Source organism: Oryctolagus cuniculus, chromosome 11, assembly GCF_051225735.1.
Source record: "Oryctolagus cuniculus isolate XC-2025 breed Fujian yellow rabbit chromosome 11, ASM5122573v1, whole genome shotgun sequence".
NCBI classification, from domain to species: Eukaryota; Metazoa; Chordata; class Mammalia; order Lagomorpha; family Leporidae; genus Oryctolagus; species Oryctolagus cuniculus.
This window is the reverse complement of record NC_142877.1, coordinates 86,151,455-86,160,779: the sequence shown is the minus strand read 5'-3', so window position 1 is coordinate 86,160,779 and position 9,325 is coordinate 86,151,455.

Sequence of the window (9,325 nt, the reverse complement as noted above, 5' to 3'; positions counted from 1 at the left end):
AAGAGACATGAAAATACCTGCAATGGGTGAACCTAGATTGAATCTTTTTTATGAAAAGTATTATTGTAACAGTTGGTGAACCTGTTTATGAATATAACAAGAGTTTTCTACAACTTTTAAAAGTCCAACATTAAAACTTTTATGAACAAGGAAGAAAAGGCAAATTGTCTACCAATACCAAGAACTAATTAGCATGAGTGTACACCACAATTCCAAATTTTCATTGAAATATTCTTTCCTCTCTTCCAACTTCAGATAGAAAAGAATATCAACCCATAACAGCATTTGTTGTCTATAAAGCTTGTTCCAAATGTTTACAAGTGTGGCAGGTTTACATCTGATGCTCAAAAATACCCTGGATAATTGTAATTTTATTGCAACTTCTTTTGTCTTTTTAAGGAAATTTACTGAGCTAGGCATTGTGGTGTAGAGGGTTAAGCTGCCACCCAAGACACCTGCAACCCATATGAGTGCCAGTTTGAGTCCTGCCTGCTCCACTTCCAATCTAGCTCTCTGCTAATGTTCCTGGGAAAGGATCAGAAGATGGCCCAAGTACTTGGGGTCCTGTACTCACCTGGGAGAACCGGATGGAATTCCTTGCTTGTGGCTTTGGCCTGGCCCAGCCCTGGCCATTGCAGCCAGTTGGGGAATAAACCAAAAGATGGATAATCTCTCTGTCTCTCCCTCTCTCACATAACTCTGCCTTTCAAACAAGTAAACCTTTGTTTAAAAAAAGAGAAATTGTTTACTTATTTTTGTTTGTTTATTTGAAAGGCAGTGTGAGGAAAAAAAAAGCAAAGGACAGAGAGAGTGAGAGATGTCTCCCATCAATGATTCACTCACCAAAATGACTATATGAGCCAGGGCAGAGGATGGCCAAAAACATGAGATGAGAATTCCATCCAGGTATCCCACATGAGTGGCAGGCCCAATTTTTTGGGCCTTCACCTACTGTCTTCCCAGGAGTATTAGCAGGAAGCTGGATAGGAAGTTACATCATCAGATTTGAACCAGCACCACAAGGTGGGATGCTGGTGTCTCAAGTGGTGGCTTGATACACCACACCATAACATCACACCACTCTTCTGCTTTTAAGATGTTTTTATTGGATTTTACCTCAATTACCAAAATGATAATTTCTAATTATATTAAAACAATAAGGAAAAAATATCTCTGCTTGCTCTCAGTCTCCAACTATTGAAAACTAGCAAAGTGAAGAAGGAATTTTCTGTGTTTTTCAGGAGTCAGAGGTGAATCATGGAAACAGTAATATAGTTTTCTTAGTTTTTTCCATCCTCACTCACTCACACTTCCTGTGCTAGCCCATTCATGCACTCACAATGTCACTCTTTGCCCATTACAACCTGCAGTGTCCTTCAAAAGTGAGTCTATACTGGTTGGTTGTCTCATTCCTTCAAGAAGAACAATGTTTAACAAGCATAATCACTTATAAATATTTTATGGTAACTTCATATAATAATAAATCCATACAAACACATATATTTAGTATGGAAAATACCACACAATCATTAAAATTAAGTTGATGATATCCTTTTATATCCTAGATCATGCTTTGTCCCTGATATTATACTAACAATTTTGAATTTTAAAGTAAAAAGTTATATTTATGAGTTTAATTAGTTGCCTGTCAACCTGATTCTTAAATTTTGTAAAAGAGAGAATATATATTCAAAATACAAATGCTGCCTAGTGAAAATACTTCAAGAGTATTTATAGTTGATGCACTGATTATTTATTGCTACATTCACTTCATTCTTTGTCAGTTCCTGTTGAAAGTTCTGAAATTATCACAAGAAATAAAACCCACAGGAATGGAATTGAACAAGGCAATTTCTCACAAGCTGAGAATGATACTTCACTAAGTTCTTCTTGAATCCAATATGCTTATTGCACTAAACATTTTTATAAAATTATTGCAGAAACTTTATTGGCACAGTGCTGCATAAAGTCAGTTGGCTTCCACTTTTGGGGAATTCTATTTTAGGCATAAAACCAAATCTGTAGTTACCATGACATCAGTCACATTTTAGACTTAATTATGGTAAATGTACACTTTAAAGTACAGATACAGCTTAACCATAACTTAGGCTTTAGCATCTCAACACAGGGTACAACATATTATTGATAAATGCCATGTAACTCCCAGACTCTAATTTTTTTTCATTAGAATAGTGTATTTAACCAGCCTGGAGTGTTGTCATCATCTGGCTATTTTTATTAATGTTTGCATATGTAAAGAAGGAATCATGGTGCTATCAGGTTACTGTTTCTCTGACTTTTGAAAATATTTATGGATACAGAAAATCCATGGGATAGGACCTCTAATATAAAAGGGTACCCTCCAAGATTTATCCAAGAAGCCTCTTGCTGGGATGCTAAAAACATGCAAAACAATAAACTCAGAGGGAGCAGGATGTTCTGATTAAAAGAACTCATAAAATCCTGATACAATTAAATTAAGAGATGATACCAGATTTTAAATTTTAAAGTAAATCTTTGCCCACAGCTTTGGAGAAAAGCATGATTTCTAAAGTAGATTATGTATTTCACATCAAGAAATCAATTATCCATGCATATTAGTCATAAGACAAGTAAGAGATTTTTCTCCATTCTGAAGGCTCACTTCATTAAAAAGAGAACACTTCCAGAATAAGTTATACTTTTGAAAAATAGGAACAGTCTCACTTCAGGCTCTCTGTGGTCTCAGAGTAGAACCAATGAAGCAGATACTTTGCAAAGAACACTAATCAGATTTGTATATTAGGAACATTGGACATGAATTTCTGGCAGTTTAAAGACTAAATATGTCACTGGAAGTTCTACATCTTCTCAATATGTTAGTGGAGAGGAGGCAGAGGAGGGTGAGTAGAGAGGACTTTTCTTACAATGGGGATTATAAAACATTCAAGGTGAAAAGATAAGCTTGTACTTTTTTTTTTTATCTCAGTGTGTTTTTGCAAGATCAACTCCCATCATGTCATGTGTAAGAGCTCAGTTATGTAATGCTATGATCAAAGTTAGTGATTTCTGTCTTTCTCCCTGATGTTATTACAAGTGGTAAAATTAAGAATATGAGTAGAGTCATTTTTCATGATTTGTTGTATTTGAAATGATAATACAGACACTAATAAAATTTTTAGAAATCAAGGTCATGTTTGTTTTTTCTCTTTGTGATATTTAAGCGTTAAACCAAGTACTGTTGTAATGAATGAATATGGACATACAAAAACAGTTTCTTTTACTCACAGTATGACATACTATCAGAATCATCGTAACCCGTGACTTCCAGCAGGAACATAAGTAAGACAACCAAGGCATTACTTCCTTGATTCTTTTTTGCTTGATTTTTTCCTCCTTTAATATGTGCTTCTATAGTCTTATTCTGTTGTAGTACTATTATAAATACATCTGAGCAATTCCTATGAAAAATATTTTAAAATATTATTTTCAAGTTTAAGTAACAATTTCTTAAACATTTGATGGACAATTACAATTTGCCTCCCATATCCACGTGTTCTAACTCTGCTGATTCAACCAACCACAAATCAAAATTATTAGGAAAACATATTGTGCCTGTACTGAGTATGTATATACTTTTTCATGTTATTCTATTAACTATGCAATATAAAATTATTTACATAGCATTTACATTGTTTTAAATAAGTAATATAGAGCAAATTCAAAATCTACAGATGACGTGCATATGTTATATGCAAATATTACACATTTATATACTAGGGACTTGAGCATCCATAGATTTTGTTATCCCTGGTATCCACATTAGTCCAGGAAATACCAAGGGGTGAGTGCACATAGTTGTTTCAAAAGCCTACTTATTAACATTCTATTTATTTTAAGCAAATCACTATGTGCCCCACTTTCTCTCCCCAAAACCAGAAACTCAAAAAAATCACTTTATGTGGAAAATTGTGATTTTCAATGCTGCAAATAAGAGTTACATAATAATACAAGATAGTTTAATAGCATGCTGGTGATGTTTAAAGTGAACATAAAGTGATACCACATTTTCCCTTGTCAATACATCCTGAATCTAACTAGACCCCTAACTTTTACCTTACCCAAAAATCCACTCAACATAGATCAAAGACCTAAATCTATGACCTGATACCATTAGTAGAGAACACTGGGAAACTCTCCAAGACACTGGCATAGGCAAAGACTTCTTGGAAAATATCCAAGAAGCACAGGCAATCAAAGCCAAAATTGACAAATGGGATAACATCAAGCTGAGAAGCTTCTGTAGTGCAAAATCACTCTGCAAAATCAAGGGGCAACCAACAGAATGGGAGCAAATATTTGGAAACCACACAACTGATAAAGAGTTAACATCCAGAATCCATAAAGAGCTCAAGAAATTCACAACAAAATAAATAATCCATTTAAGAAATAGGCAAAGAACTTGAAAAGGCATTTTCTTTTCTTTCATTTTTTTCATTTTTTTAACTTTTATTTAGTAAATATAAATTTGCAAATTACAGCTTATGGATTACAATGGCTTTTCCCCCCTGATAACTTCCCTCCCACCCACAACCCTCCCAACTCCCACTCCCTCTCCCATTCCATTCACATCAAGATTCATTTTCAATTACCTTTATATACAGAAGATCAATTTAGTATATATTAAGTAAAGATTTCAACAGTTTGCACCCACACAGAATATAAAGCGTAAAATATTGTTTGAGTACTAGTTATAGCATTAATTCACATTTTTCAAGAGAGGAAATTGAAATATCCAACAATTGAGAAAATGCTCAGGATCACTAGCCATCATGGAAATGAAAATCAAAATCACAATGATGTTTCACATTTCTCCAGTTAGAATGGCTCTCACACAGAAATCAACAAACGACAAATGCTGACGAGGATGTGTTGAAAAGGTACCCTAATCCATGGTTAATAGGAATGTAAAATGGTACAGAGACTGTGCAAGATAGTATGGAGATAACTCAGATATCTGAATACAGGGCTACCATGTGATCTAGCCATCCCACTCCAGGGGATTTATTCTGATCAAAATAAATCAGTATATGAAAGAGTTATCTATACTCCTATGTTCATTGCAGCTCAGTGCATGATAATTAAGATATGGAATCAACCCATATGTTCCTCACCTGATGACTGGATAAAGAAATTATGGTATATATACACTGTGGAGTACTACTCAGCTGAGAAAGAATGAAAGAACAAAAGAAAGAAAGAGAGAGAGAGAGAGAGAGAGAGAAAGAAAGAGAGAAAGAAAGAAATCCTGTCATTTGCAACAAAATGAATGCAAGCGGAAACCATTATACTTAGTGAAATAAGCCAGCCCCCAAAAGACAGATATCATGTTTTCCCTGATTAGGGGTAACTAATGAGTACCTAAACGTAATATATTGGAGTGAAATGGACATTTTGAAATTCAATGATTGTTTACAGCCTTTGTCTCTTCTGTTGAGGAACAGTGTCTTTTTCTTCATATTATTTGTTGAACTCTTTTACTTAGTGTAGGGTTAAACTTACAATAATTAAGTAAACAAAGTAAAAATTAAGAGTGAAAATAGGAGAGGGAGGAGGAAAAAGGATTAGAATATGGGTGGGAGGGAGAAAAGTATCACTATGTTCCTATATCTGTATATATGAAATACATGAAGCTTGTATAACTTAGAAAAAAACTTTATAAAACCACACACACACACATATAAAATCTAATCTCTCATTTAAGTTCTCACAATAAAACAGGTACAAAAATGGTTTTCTCACACCAACCTCACTATATTTCAAATCATTCCCACTAGTGTTAAACCATGAAAAAGTGTTACTTTTTTTAAGTGCAAATTTGGTCAAGAAACAGAAGAAATATATGGCCATAAGATGACAATATTTGAAGCTGATATGCAAATGTAGCTCATTATACTATAACCTGTGTTTACGCAAATTAAAATACACAAATATTTCCAAAATAAATGTATATAACTATGGACATTAGTTATGAGACATTAACAATTCCATATTATAATGTTTCTCCGATAGATAGATACATAGATACATACATACATACATAGACAGACTGACTAAAAGCCTTGCCTGGAGTCAAACAGTTGTATCTATCTTGTCCCCCAATTCAGATGGCTAATGACATTGTGATCATTCAAATGTCAACCTTTTCCCAGAGAAAAAATTATCACTGAAGGGAAAATGGGAATAGAGAAATATCAATGAAACTGAGAATGTGTTTCCAACTCTGTCCATGTGAGTCTTGGAATGAATTAGTTAACCTTTAAGAACAGTCTCCTCATGCATTAAATTATAGTTATTACTTATTCCAAAGACACTGAAAATTCTTCCTCAAGTAGTATTATGTAAGCATAAATTGCAGTTAAATAAAACAAAAGTGGAGTACAGTTTTGTAAAGACCATTGAACACAATCTAGCAAACTGGTACTTGTTCTGGAGTTGCCTAAAAATTAGGAAGACCTGCTCGAACGATTGATAATATTTTCAAATAGCCCCAATCATCTACTAATAAGAATATAAATATTCTTGATGTTCCTGGTTTTCACAGATTTTCAATGATCTTTAATTAGGTCACTTTAAATGATCTAAAAACCTGTTTACTGAAGAGATTCAATAAAAACAATAGGAATTTTGGTTTTGGCCTGTGTATTATCTAGTCTTCCTTTTTTCAATAAGAGTATCTCAAATTTCCTTTAAGAAACAATCTCTCTATAATTCCTTGTCAGTGAAGTTCAAATGGGACTACTACTTTCTCTTTCTTAATCCAAATCTGGCTAAACAGTGAGTTTCATTCCAGTGACTGCAACAATCAATTCAGGGACAGCATTTCTCCAGGATCATCCTAAGAAGCGTGTTCACTATTAGGAAACAGAAGATATCTTTCAATCAGAGAGAACAGCTAGGCAGAACTTGAACGCAAATAATCAACCAGCTCAAGCATCATCCTTCAAAAGAATGCCACACTAACCTACAAACCTCCCACCAGATACATCAGAATTTAAATATCTGCATGGGTTTTTAGGGAAACAAGTCATGCTGCACTTGTAGCACCAAGCTATAAGGATATGATTCTAAAGGCACCAGAAAGCACCATGGTTTTGAAAACATTTGGGAAGTGAGTGTATTGGATAAGAGAGTGATGAGAATGAAGCCAACAAAGAAGGAAGTAGATAGAGGAAATTGGGGTTTTAAAACCTCTTTGAAGAGCCTAAAATAGTTGTGTTATACACTACCTGGACATTCCTCTTACACGAGTCAATAGGCTTATGACTGATTTCTTTCCCTTGACAACACAGCAGTGACCAATAAGTTTCTATGACTTTCTTTGTCTTGGTTTTCCTATCTGCAAAGTTTGTGTAATAATGCTACTAATAGTATTGTTGAGCAGAGTTAAAAAAAACTTCTAAGGCTTTAGAAACATGCTTCTCTATAGTAAGTGCTTAATAACATTACATAAAATAATCTTTATAATTGTTTACTTTTTAAATATGTAAATTGAACCACATCAAAATAGAAAAATGATGACTTTTTCTGTTATATCATTAGTATTACTGAGTACCAAATATTCACATAGCAGAATCATTTTATATTTTGAATATATAGAGAGGCATTGCTATTACTTAACTGAAGATTTGTGATAATTTACTCCACTAGAAAACTGTTACACTTAGTGAAATAAACCAGTCTCAAAAAGATAAATACCATGTGTTTTCTCTGATATGTGGCAGTTAATATAGAATACAAAAAATGTAGAGGAATGCAACAGAAATCTTGTGAAATAATTGTCATTTTTAGTCCATGTTTATATTCCTTTGGAATTGTGGTCTTCCTACTTTTTAACTGGTTGAATATTATGGTTAGTGGTGAATTAAGACTGTGAATACAGAGGGCTTTAAAATTACATTTTTGCAAAAATTAAATCAAAAAGAGAAAGGAAGAAATGAAGGGGATTGAGGGAGAGAGAATGGAAGGAAGGAAAATATGGTTATCTTCTCAGAACTATACCTATTAAATGCACAAAATCCGTTCTCTTTAAAGAAAAAAATGCCATTTCACTGAGATTTAATAACTGCATTTCACAGAAATTTTAAAAACAGGTTATAATGACCCTGGAAGTCATTTCTGACTTGATAGGAAGAGAGTTTGCTGCTGTTTGCCAGAATTAATGTTATTCAATTAACACATCCCTTTCCATCAATTATTTCTTAACACTAGGGTCTATACTCTACTGACTTACACACTTGTAAAGCCTATATCTCCCACATGCCCTCGCATCTCTACTTAATAAACAAATTATGGGCATCCTCCATTCACCCACTTCAGGGAGGAACTGGACTTGCTGGGGGGAGGTGCCAAGATTTGCCTCCCAGTGTCCCTGGGCTGGGCCTGGCTTCTGCAGAGCCTCTTGGGGGAAGGGGGTACTCAGGTGGATGCCTCTGAAAAACGTCCTGACCACCCCACCCCAGGGTGTTTGTCTCCATCGTCACTCCAAGCTCCGGGTTCCCTGTCCTCCTGACTTTACCCCCTTGAAGCCTTGGGTTGTCTGTACCCACAACTCTTAGGGACTCAAGAAGTTACACGGGGCTTGGCTGGATGCCCCTCCCCCTAGGCAGCTGGTAATTGAAGGGTAAAGCTCTGGGCTCCTCCTCCCTCTGCCACTTATCCCAGCTCCAAGTTTTTAAGAAAATATATTATTAAAAATGTAAGTTTAAAAAAAAAAGACTGTCATCATCCCAAAGTAGTTCTTTCATATTTTCCTAGTCATTTTATTCTCCAATCAAAAATAATACTCATTAGTTCCCACTAACTTCTTTTTCTTCATATTTCACTAGAAAATAGATGAGAGCACAAGAGAATTTCTTCTCTCAATACCAAAACTAAAAACTTAACCTGCATCTGCACTCAAGTACTTGGCTTACTTTTACTTATCTATCACAATGGATGAACCATCTCTATTCCTAAGGTCAAAACTTCTATTTATGTACTGCATTGACAATCTCTTCTTACAGACCCAAAGCATATGTTCCTTTAATTCTTGTACCTCTCTCTCCCTCTCCCTCCCCCTCTCCCTCTCCCTCTCTCTGTCTCTGTCCCTGTCTCTTCAAATTTTCCTTATATTAACGTGCACATCAATATATGAACTTCAACATAAAACCATCCCATACCATAGAATAGAATTAGAGTTAGAATGACAACTCTAAAGTTTAAATCAGGCTATTAGAGCTGGAATCATTCGAATAACTTCCCATTGCATTTAGAATAAAGTATAAGGTACTTATGATGCTATTGA